Here is a 9,397-nt window from a genome sequence, read left to right on the forward strand (position 1 = left end):
ATATTTTCTACAGTTGAAGTTGATGTGACGTATGGCTTCCCACACTCCACATGTGTTGCAGTTGGGGGGATGTGGTCATTTTCCAATGGAATAGTGTTGATTCTGTCCTTACATTGCCACATCTAAAACAAAAGAGACAAGTTGAAAGCGTGCGAGATGAGAGGTACATTTCTCTTGATGGCTGCTTATAATCATAGAGGTCCAGAAGATGGGTATGGAAAGAATGAAGCCAAGCTTCTTGTTCCGCCAAAATTTTTGAACTGATTAAAGACTGGAATTCAAGACCAGTAATAGGTGTTTGAGTGATGAGACCCAGATTGGAGGCTTGTTTCGCAGCCTGGTCTGCTAATTCATTTCCTGTTATGCCACAGTGTGTTGGAACCCATATAAATAGAATTGATATACCCTTTCTTGCAAGTTGTGTAGCCGAATTTTCAATCTCAATGGCAACATTTCTTGCTTGGAGTTGCTGGTATGAAAGGTAATCCAGAGCTGACAGTGAATCAGTGCAGACAATACACTTCTGATGCTTGATCTCTGTTTGGCTTGATATGGCTTGAAGACACAACTTAATTGTCATAAGCTCTGCGGAGAAAATTTTCGGGTAGGGGGGTAAGCGGTGGCAAAGAGACAGGGTCTGGGAGGGTATCACTACTGCCCAGCTGTATCTTGTTTATGTCTTTGAGCCATCTGTGTAAACTTGGATGTAGTCCTGATATTCTGCCAACTTTCCCAGGAATATGATTTTCATCAGTCCTTGGGGAAGGCCCTCCTTTTTCCAATGCTGATCTTAGGAATAATCAATTCCTTTGGAGGCGCTAGGAGAATCATCATCCAAATTAACAGTCAGCCTCTCATTCTCCATGAACTCTTCCATGCCAGGAAGACAAAGGAATCTCTGGAAAGAAAGCATCTCTGTTGGCTTATAGCGGACATCGGGATTGTGGTGGCTAATGATTCCTTTGTAGATAATGTGGTTTTTGCGTCTTATGTTATTTGCAAAATATCTTGCAAGGAGATATTTTCTTCTGGAGTGAAGAGACTGGATCCCCACTTCACAGTACATAGCTGCAATAGGAATTTATTTTAAGTAGGCAAGGGCTCTTTGTAAAATTCCATGAAGGATAGTGTCAAGTTTCTTCAGGAGATATTTCTTAGCAGATCCATATATAAATGATCCATAGTCTATCTTGGATATCACCACTGACTACAATAGTTGAAGCAAAGGCTGTGGGGGCTCCCCTTCTTCCAAGGTAGAGAGCATTAATGAAGTTTTGTCTTCGTTTGAGACTACCAATCAGCTCATTCGGATTGGGTTTCCCTTTCATTTTTTTGGTCAAGTACAACTCCCAGAAAGCGTGCATGTTCTGCAACTACAATCCCCTATCCATTCAGCTTCACCAGAGTCATCTTCCTATCAAAGCAATTTTTTCAAATAGGAAAAAAACGCCCTATACCTAGGCTATTCAACTTTTTGAGTCGTCACTTAATTAAACATCTTTACATAAAATGCTATCCAGGTAAGTGAAGCTACCCACTTGATTAACTAACTTAACTAAACATGGAAATTTCTGAGCGTGGTATTGGCAGATGCTACCAATGATTCGTTTTCATCCAAATTTTAATGGTAATATTTCTCGCTTTGATATTTGTATTTATTGTTTAATAGGGGGTTTCTCCTCTCCCCTCATTTATTCCTATGAGTTGGAAAGGACAAAAACTTGATTAAATCCTGATTCCACTACAACAGCTACTAATCGAACATCCCGCCTTTTACTGCAGCAATTTTATTTTTGAATATAGCATTAATCATTTTTATGTACTTATCTGATAGATTATACAAGGATTCCACCTTCACTTCACTAAGGCTTTTCTATCCCTTAAATCAATCCCTGTTTGTAATCTATAAAAACATAGACTGATCATGGACCCTATTCTCAACTGTTGATCCAAGAGTGATAATTTGGTCATTGTATCCTCTCCTTACCCTAAAACCAACTTGTTCTTCTCTTAAAATTTTACACACACCACCTAAGGATGCTATAAATAACGCAATATGGTACCGTTTTGTATCCTTAAATTTCAACAGTAACCAAATTGTGACAATTGCTAAAAAAAAATTGTTTATTATCAGAACAACCTTAAATTTGGACAAATAGCTTACCTAAACTCAGCATCATCTTGTGCAGATTTCGTTAATTTTTCTAAAACGGTTGTTGCATATTCAGAACAAATGACCTCATCAAGCAAATGTTCATTCTGTAGCAATATATTCAGTAGCAGCATTGAAAAGGAGTTCCAAATTTTTGTAGCATCTACTGTAAAGCAGAGGCGCATAATTTTTTTCTTTATCAAATTCCAGATTGTCAGAGAATTGCTAGGATTGTTCACAGTAAAATTTCCAAAACCCTGTATAGCTGCTGCAGTCATCAACAATGCTTTTTCTGATTGGCGTTGAAGAGAAATTGCTTCACATATGATGGTTTCCATTTTTTCCAACAATTTGGAATTTTCTCCAATAAATGTCTGGACCTTAACACCACGACTGCATGCATTTCTCAAAGCTCGAAGCAAATCAGTCACATTGTCAAAGTCTTGGGTATGATGGCAAATAATACCATTGATTGTTTTTGAAACATCTTCCAAATCTACCATCGTTGATCAAAAAATTGAAGCCAATCTTTGTCACAGAAAAAGAACAAAGGATATATAAAAAATAAACTGACAAATGAACTATGATATCCCTGAGTGTACAGGTGAGTGTCGTGAGTATGAGTGTCCAGGCATGTATAAAGAAGCATCCATTTTCTAGCCAGCAGGTCTAATAAGGAGAATCAAACAGTTCGTGGTAACGAACTGTAAGTAAGGAGCGACCCGGCTCAATGGTAACCGAAACTCTAAAAAACGGAATTTTGGAACCAATAGATACATCAAAAGAATCAGATTTTAATTCTGATTCCAAAAATATAAGTTTCATCAAGTTTAATTTTACCCATCAAAAGTTACGCGCCTGAGAAAATATGGCTGATTTTCGAAAAAGGGGGAAAGACCCCCTAAAAGTTATAGAACCTTAATGAAAATCACACCATCATATTCAGCGTATCATAGAACCCTACTGCAGAGGTTTCAAGCTCCTATCTACAAAAATGTGGAATTTTGCATTTTTTGCCAGAAGAAAGATCACGGGTGCGTGTTTATTTGTTTTGTTTTTTTTTGTTTTTTTTCCCCAGGGGTAATCGTATTGACCCAGTGGTCCTAGAATATCGTAAGAGGGCTCATTGGAATGGAAATTAAAAGTTCTTGTGCCCTTTTTAAGTGACCAAAAAAAATGGAGGGCAACTAGGCCCCCTCCCACGCTCATTTTTTTCTCAAAGTCACCCAATTAAAATTTTGAGATAGCCATTGTGTTTAGCATAGTCGAAAATCTGATAAATATGTCTTTTACGATGACTTAATCCTCCACAGTTTTCAGGGGTAGGGCTGCAAGTTATGAAGTTTGCCCATTGCTTACATATTGTATTGGTTATTGGGAAGTATACAGACATATTCAGGGAGGATTTTTTTCTGGTGGGGGGAGGGGGCTGGAGGAGGGGGTTACTCGGGAGAATCTTTCCGTGGAGGGTGTCTCTTTGGGGTAAGGGACATTTATATGAAGGGGGCGCCTGATTTCCAAGCATTATTTAAAAAACGATCAGAAATTAAACTAAAAAAAACAAGTATTTTCAACTGAAAGTAAGAAGCAACATTAGAACTTAAAATGAACAGAAATTATTGCGTATATGAGGGGGTTCTCCCCAAGTCAATACTTCGCTCTTTACGCTGCAGTTTTCTTTATTGCTTTCAAAAGAGCTCTATATTCTAATTAACAGGCCTTTGTGATTCTGGCTTGGGTGAATTAATTTTTGTTTCAACTTTTAACGTTAAAAGTGGTACTGAAAAAGAAGAGAACTCCCTCACATATGCAATAGCTTCAACGTAATAATAAAAAACAAGCGATACGGCTCAATAGTAAGCGAAACTTTTAAAAACGGAACTTTGATGTCAATAAATGCATAAAAAGAATAATCTCATAATGCTGATTCTAAATATATGAATTTTATTAAGTTTAGTATTACTCATCAAAGGCTACGAGCCTCAGAAAACTCACCTGATTTTTTAAAGAGGGGGGACACATCCATTACAAGTGAAAAATTTTTAATGAAAGTCACACCGTCAGATTCAGCGTATCAGAAAACCCTATAACATAGGTTTCAAGCTCATATCTGCAAAAATCTGCAACTTTGTATTTTTTGCCAGAAGAAAAATATACGAATATAGAAGTTCGTTACGTAAGTTAATTTGTAAATTACGTCAGAGCCTAATTTAGAGACAGCCATTTAGCAAAAGAAAAGTAAAATTTTTATGCAAATTTAGTTTACTTATTCACTGACGGCGAGCCAAAATAAAAGCTGCATTAACTAAAAAACGATAAGAAATTAAATAAAAAAAACAAGTTTTTTTAACTGAAAGTAAGGAGCGACATCAAAACTTAAACCGAACAGAAATTATTCCTTATCTGAAAGCGGCTGTCCCCATCACACCGCTTAGTTGTTTGCGCAATATTTCTTCACTGTTGCAGAATGTTATTTTTTAAAACAATAAAAAAAGTTAGCGTAAAGAACAAGGCGTTGAGGAGGGGGCAGCCCCTTTCATATAAGGACAAATTTCTGGTTGTTTTCAGTTTTAATGTCACTCCTTACTTTCAGTTTAAAAAACTTGTTTTTTTTATTTAATCTGAAAAAAAGGCACGAACATTCTTTGCAAAAGGACAACCATAAGTTGCGTAATAGGACATCCTAATTGCAACCATAAGAAGGAAGGATTTGAAGCAAATAAACCAGCAAAATATGTTTGCATGAAGCAAAAAGGGGGCTGTTTTTTTTACTCCAAATGCTGTTTTTCCAAAGAAGAAGAAAGATAATAATTATTTATACCAGATGTGTCTCCTGTTTTATGATTAATACATTAATCAGAAATATACACTTGCAATACCATGGTGGTTTAAATTTACACATGCAATACCCTTGATCAAATTACCTGATAATCTGACAATTACCTGACATATCCCAACTATTTGCCATTTTTTGGTGCTGCAAACAGCACGTCGGGATGCAATGACTTTTCCTTCATCAGACATCAGCTTTTCCCAGAAGAATCTGAATTTTGAAAGATATTTCATAATAAAACTTTGTTTAAATTTTTTTTTTATTAGGAAATGTTCCTTCAGAGATCAAAATTTAATTTTTTGAATTTTCAGTTTTTCTTATAAAGAATACCCAAATTCGTAAGATGCTAAAAAAAATAATGTAATTTGAAAAAAAGGTTATAAAAGAAAAGAAGTTTGTTTTTTCACTCTTAACAAATTTAGTGTATTTTTACATGTGTATTTTTACGTGAAATACTATACTGTATTTTGTTTAAATATGAGTTTATACCCTTGTTTTCTTTGTTTTAAAATGTGTTTTGTTCAGTCTACTTTTTCCACGTTGCTGAAGGCTTCCAGATATAAAGCCCAAATATTTTGACTTTTATTGTTTTTCTGGAAACAATAAAAGTTTTTTTCTGGTTAGTTTTATTTTCCTTGTCCTATTTTAAAATTTTACCCGTTTTATATGTATATTTTCGTTTAAAATTTCAAATGGAAAGGCAGTGTTATCTAAGAAATTATTTGTATTAAGGATGCATTTCGTATAAAGTATTAAAGCAATCAGATAACTTCGAAATATATGACGGGTCAATGAAGTTTCTCAACTCTTGAAGAAAATATAGAATCCTGGAAATTATCTTCGATTTTAGCGGCATGAGATAAAATCTTTGCTTTGTTTTTTAAAGTACATCACAAAAATCTGCTATATCATGTAAACCCACTACAGCAGTTTGTTAAGTGCAGGGAATTCGTCTTTATTTTGGTTCTGCGGCTACAAGAAAGAAACCAAACGCTTAAACTTCAGACACATTTGATGAAACTTCACATTTAATTAGCTTAAACCTCCGTTTATTATTTACTTTAATTATTTATAATAAAAATCTCCGAGACGGATCATATAATGAACATGGGCGTAGGCAGCATATTGTCTAGGGGGGGGGGGGCAGTCGATAGTGTGATGGAGTTTTATCAACTGCTTTTTCCAAACCAACTGCTTTTTCAGCCATATTTAATGTAAATTTTAAGGTCTAGGGGGGGGGCAGCTGCCCCCCCCTTCCTACGCCCATGATAATGAATACCATATGCCAGACCCTATAAATTGATATCTAACTTCCAAGTCTCTTAAGACTTATTGTTACTAAGACATGAATTTTTGTAACTTGAATGACTTGAGACTAAATAGGTTAATAATAGAAAGTAAAATGTCATTTTAGAAAAGGTTGAACATCAAAGTACTGTCGGATTTGAACCTAGCTTACAAAAACTTACAATCAATAATCCACCGACTATCTGTTATGCAGGGAGATACTATTATGCAATTTATTTTCATCTTATGTTTTTCCTTAGGGTATACTACATTTCTCAAGTTCGGACGCTTTTAGGTCAGAGTTATCCAAACTTTTTTTTTCTCATAGACCACTATCAAAATCTTGGTGATTCCGGTAGACTCCCGGCAGATAAATTACAACTATAGATGGATAGGTCAGTGTATTTCAAATCCCCAAGGGCCACAAACACAAAAAAATCATACAAAGCAAGGAGATCCCTTAACAAAACAAACTACAAAACGAAAAATACCTAATCTGCAAACCAGATAACTCAATCATGTAAACTTTTTTTCTTTCTAAACATTTATCCATAAACACCAACTCGGGTTATTGTGGCACCAACTCGGAATCTTTGGGTTACTGCCGGATTTTTAGAATAGCAGGAAACAGTAAATCAATCCTATGTAGATATTTTCCCCTTAAATCAAAGAGCACCGGGCACTTCTGGAGAAAAAGGTCCAAATCTCCATCCTCATCTATATAAAGGGGACAAGCATATCGTTCTTCAGGAGCCACTCTTTTTTATCAAACACCTTTTGCCTGCTATGGAGTGGAAGGTAATTGGCCCTAAGTTGAATCCATCGACATAAAACCATAGCCGGTTTATTATTTTTAAAATAAACTTCTTCTCCAAAACCAGGTTTAGCCAGATTATAATGTTACAAAGTTATAGAATTTAAAACCAGCCCTTGCCAATACTGAATTTATTGACGCTCTAAAATAAATCGTACCTGACTCTAAATCTCGAGGACCAAGACCATCATTCCATAAGTAAGATATTCCCACTCTTTCTAGTAAAGACTTAATTTGGAATGGTCAAGGAGTTTTCAAACCATTATTCAACATCTGATTATATATTTCCAAAAGTTGACAAAGAATATGAAGATTAGAATTAACTATGGAAATTTTTGTTGCGGCTGAGCTCCAACCAATAATTAACAGTTTTCGAAAAAGAACCGGAGAATTGATTGTGCTGTGAGTGGCTGTCAAAAAAGGTTAAGTTGGCCAGTCGAAAAAGTGATTCCATCCAAATTTACTTTTTTTTTTTTTACATCTAACTCATAGCATTTATCTCTTCTAGCTAATTTATCTATTACGGGTTGCCTCCCCTTAGTAGCATAATATTTGTAGGCATGAATATATAAGGAGTCGGAGGTAATAGGCTTGAGATTGTCTGTGCAGGATTTCGACTCTTGTTGACAGAAGAGCATCGCCAAGTGCTGAAAACCATGTTGTGACCAAGATGGGCTCAGGATTTCACAAAGCCTCCATCGATGGAGGTCCCAGGGATTTCTTGCTGTCCAGTTCTAAGCCGGCTTAAGCACTTCGGTGTAGACTTGAGAAGATATTTGATCCCCGTCCTGCACTGGTATCCGGGATCATTGCTTTTCCTGAGGCGACAATAATTTCAATGATTTAAGGAACATGAAAATTGGAACTTGGAATGTTACGACATTATAAAATGACTATCGTATCGACATTTTGACTGACGAATTCAGACGATTCGAGCTGGATTTATTAGGAGTTTCAGAAACTCATATCCCAGTGGTAGGAAACATGAAATTAGGTGATATAGAATTTGTTTACTCAGGCAGGAAGGATGGGATACATAACAGGGAGTAAAGCTCATGATGAATAAGGAAGCTGGTGAGTCTTGTTTAGGTTGAGAAGGTATTAATAATAGAAAGCTAATTGCTCATTTTATGACTAGAAAGTTCAGAGTATCAGTTATAGTAGTATACGCCCCTGTAGAACCAACTGACGGAGATACTAGTGACTCAAAAGAATTTTACTCACATTTACAGGAGCAAATAGACAGGGTCCCAGGTAGAAATATGATGTTATTACTGGGAGATTTTAACGCCCAGGTTGGTAGAAATAAGGATAGATGGTATCCCAGCTTAGGTAAATTTGGTGTAGGAAAAGAAAACAGTAATGGATACAGACTTTTGCAATTTTGTAGGTATAGCAATCTAGTTATAACAAATACGGTGTTTGGTCATAAAATGGCTCATAAGCTTACATAGTATTCACGTGAGGGTAAGACAGCAAACCTTATTGATTATGTTATAAATAAAAAAGACTGCCCTGCTGAAAGAGATACACTATCTGCAGGGGCGTCGTGAGGCTCATTTTATTGGGAGTGGGGATCTTCGTAAATTTTGCCGAATCGCTAGCTGATTTATCCTGAATTTTCTGCAGAAATCGAGAATTTTGTTAAATTTTGGCCGATTTTGTAAAATTTCAGCCGAAATTTTAGCCTTCGGCAAAAATTTTACCGAATGCCAAAAAGTTTGGGGGGAGGTGCCCCCCCCCTCGGGATGCCCCTGACTACCTACCATCTGATATATCAACTTTTTCAAGTAGAAAGTATCCGTAATCAGAGCAGCAAGCATTGTATTGTGTTGTCTTCAGAAATTAGATTAGAGAAAATTCCTTGATAAAGTTGCCTGAAAAAGATATTAGGGAAGCTACCAGAATACCCGAAAATGCTTAGGTTAACGCTGGTAGCTGGATCTCAAATAGCGATATATAAAAAAAAAGAGATCTCCGAGGGTGCTTAAGGTTTAATTCATTTTGGCATCAAAAAATTTAAAATAGACGAAAAAATTATTCAGAAGGTACTATTCGAAGAAGTATAAAATAAAATCCACAGAAAAAGAATTATTAACGTGACCTTAAGATGGTTTTGGAAAAACTTATAATACCAAAAGTGTCTAAACCATAGCACACTTTTGACCTTACTTAAATTAAAAAAGAAAGAAAAAGACAATAAAATTTGGCCAATCATATTTTGGTCAAAAGTAGTAGCCAATCATGGCTACTTGCTCAGATCACTATATACATAACTGTTTTATGCTAGAACTGTTTTATGCCAGAACCG

The sequence above is a fragment of the Artemia sp. Qi Xiang Cuo genome, chromosome 21, assembly GCF_049724085.1.
Source record: "Artemia sp. Qi Xiang Cuo chromosome 21, ASM4972408v1, whole genome shotgun sequence".
Lineage (NCBI taxonomy): Eukaryota > Metazoa > Arthropoda > Branchiopoda > Anostraca > Artemiidae > Artemia > Artemia sp. Qi Xiang Cuo.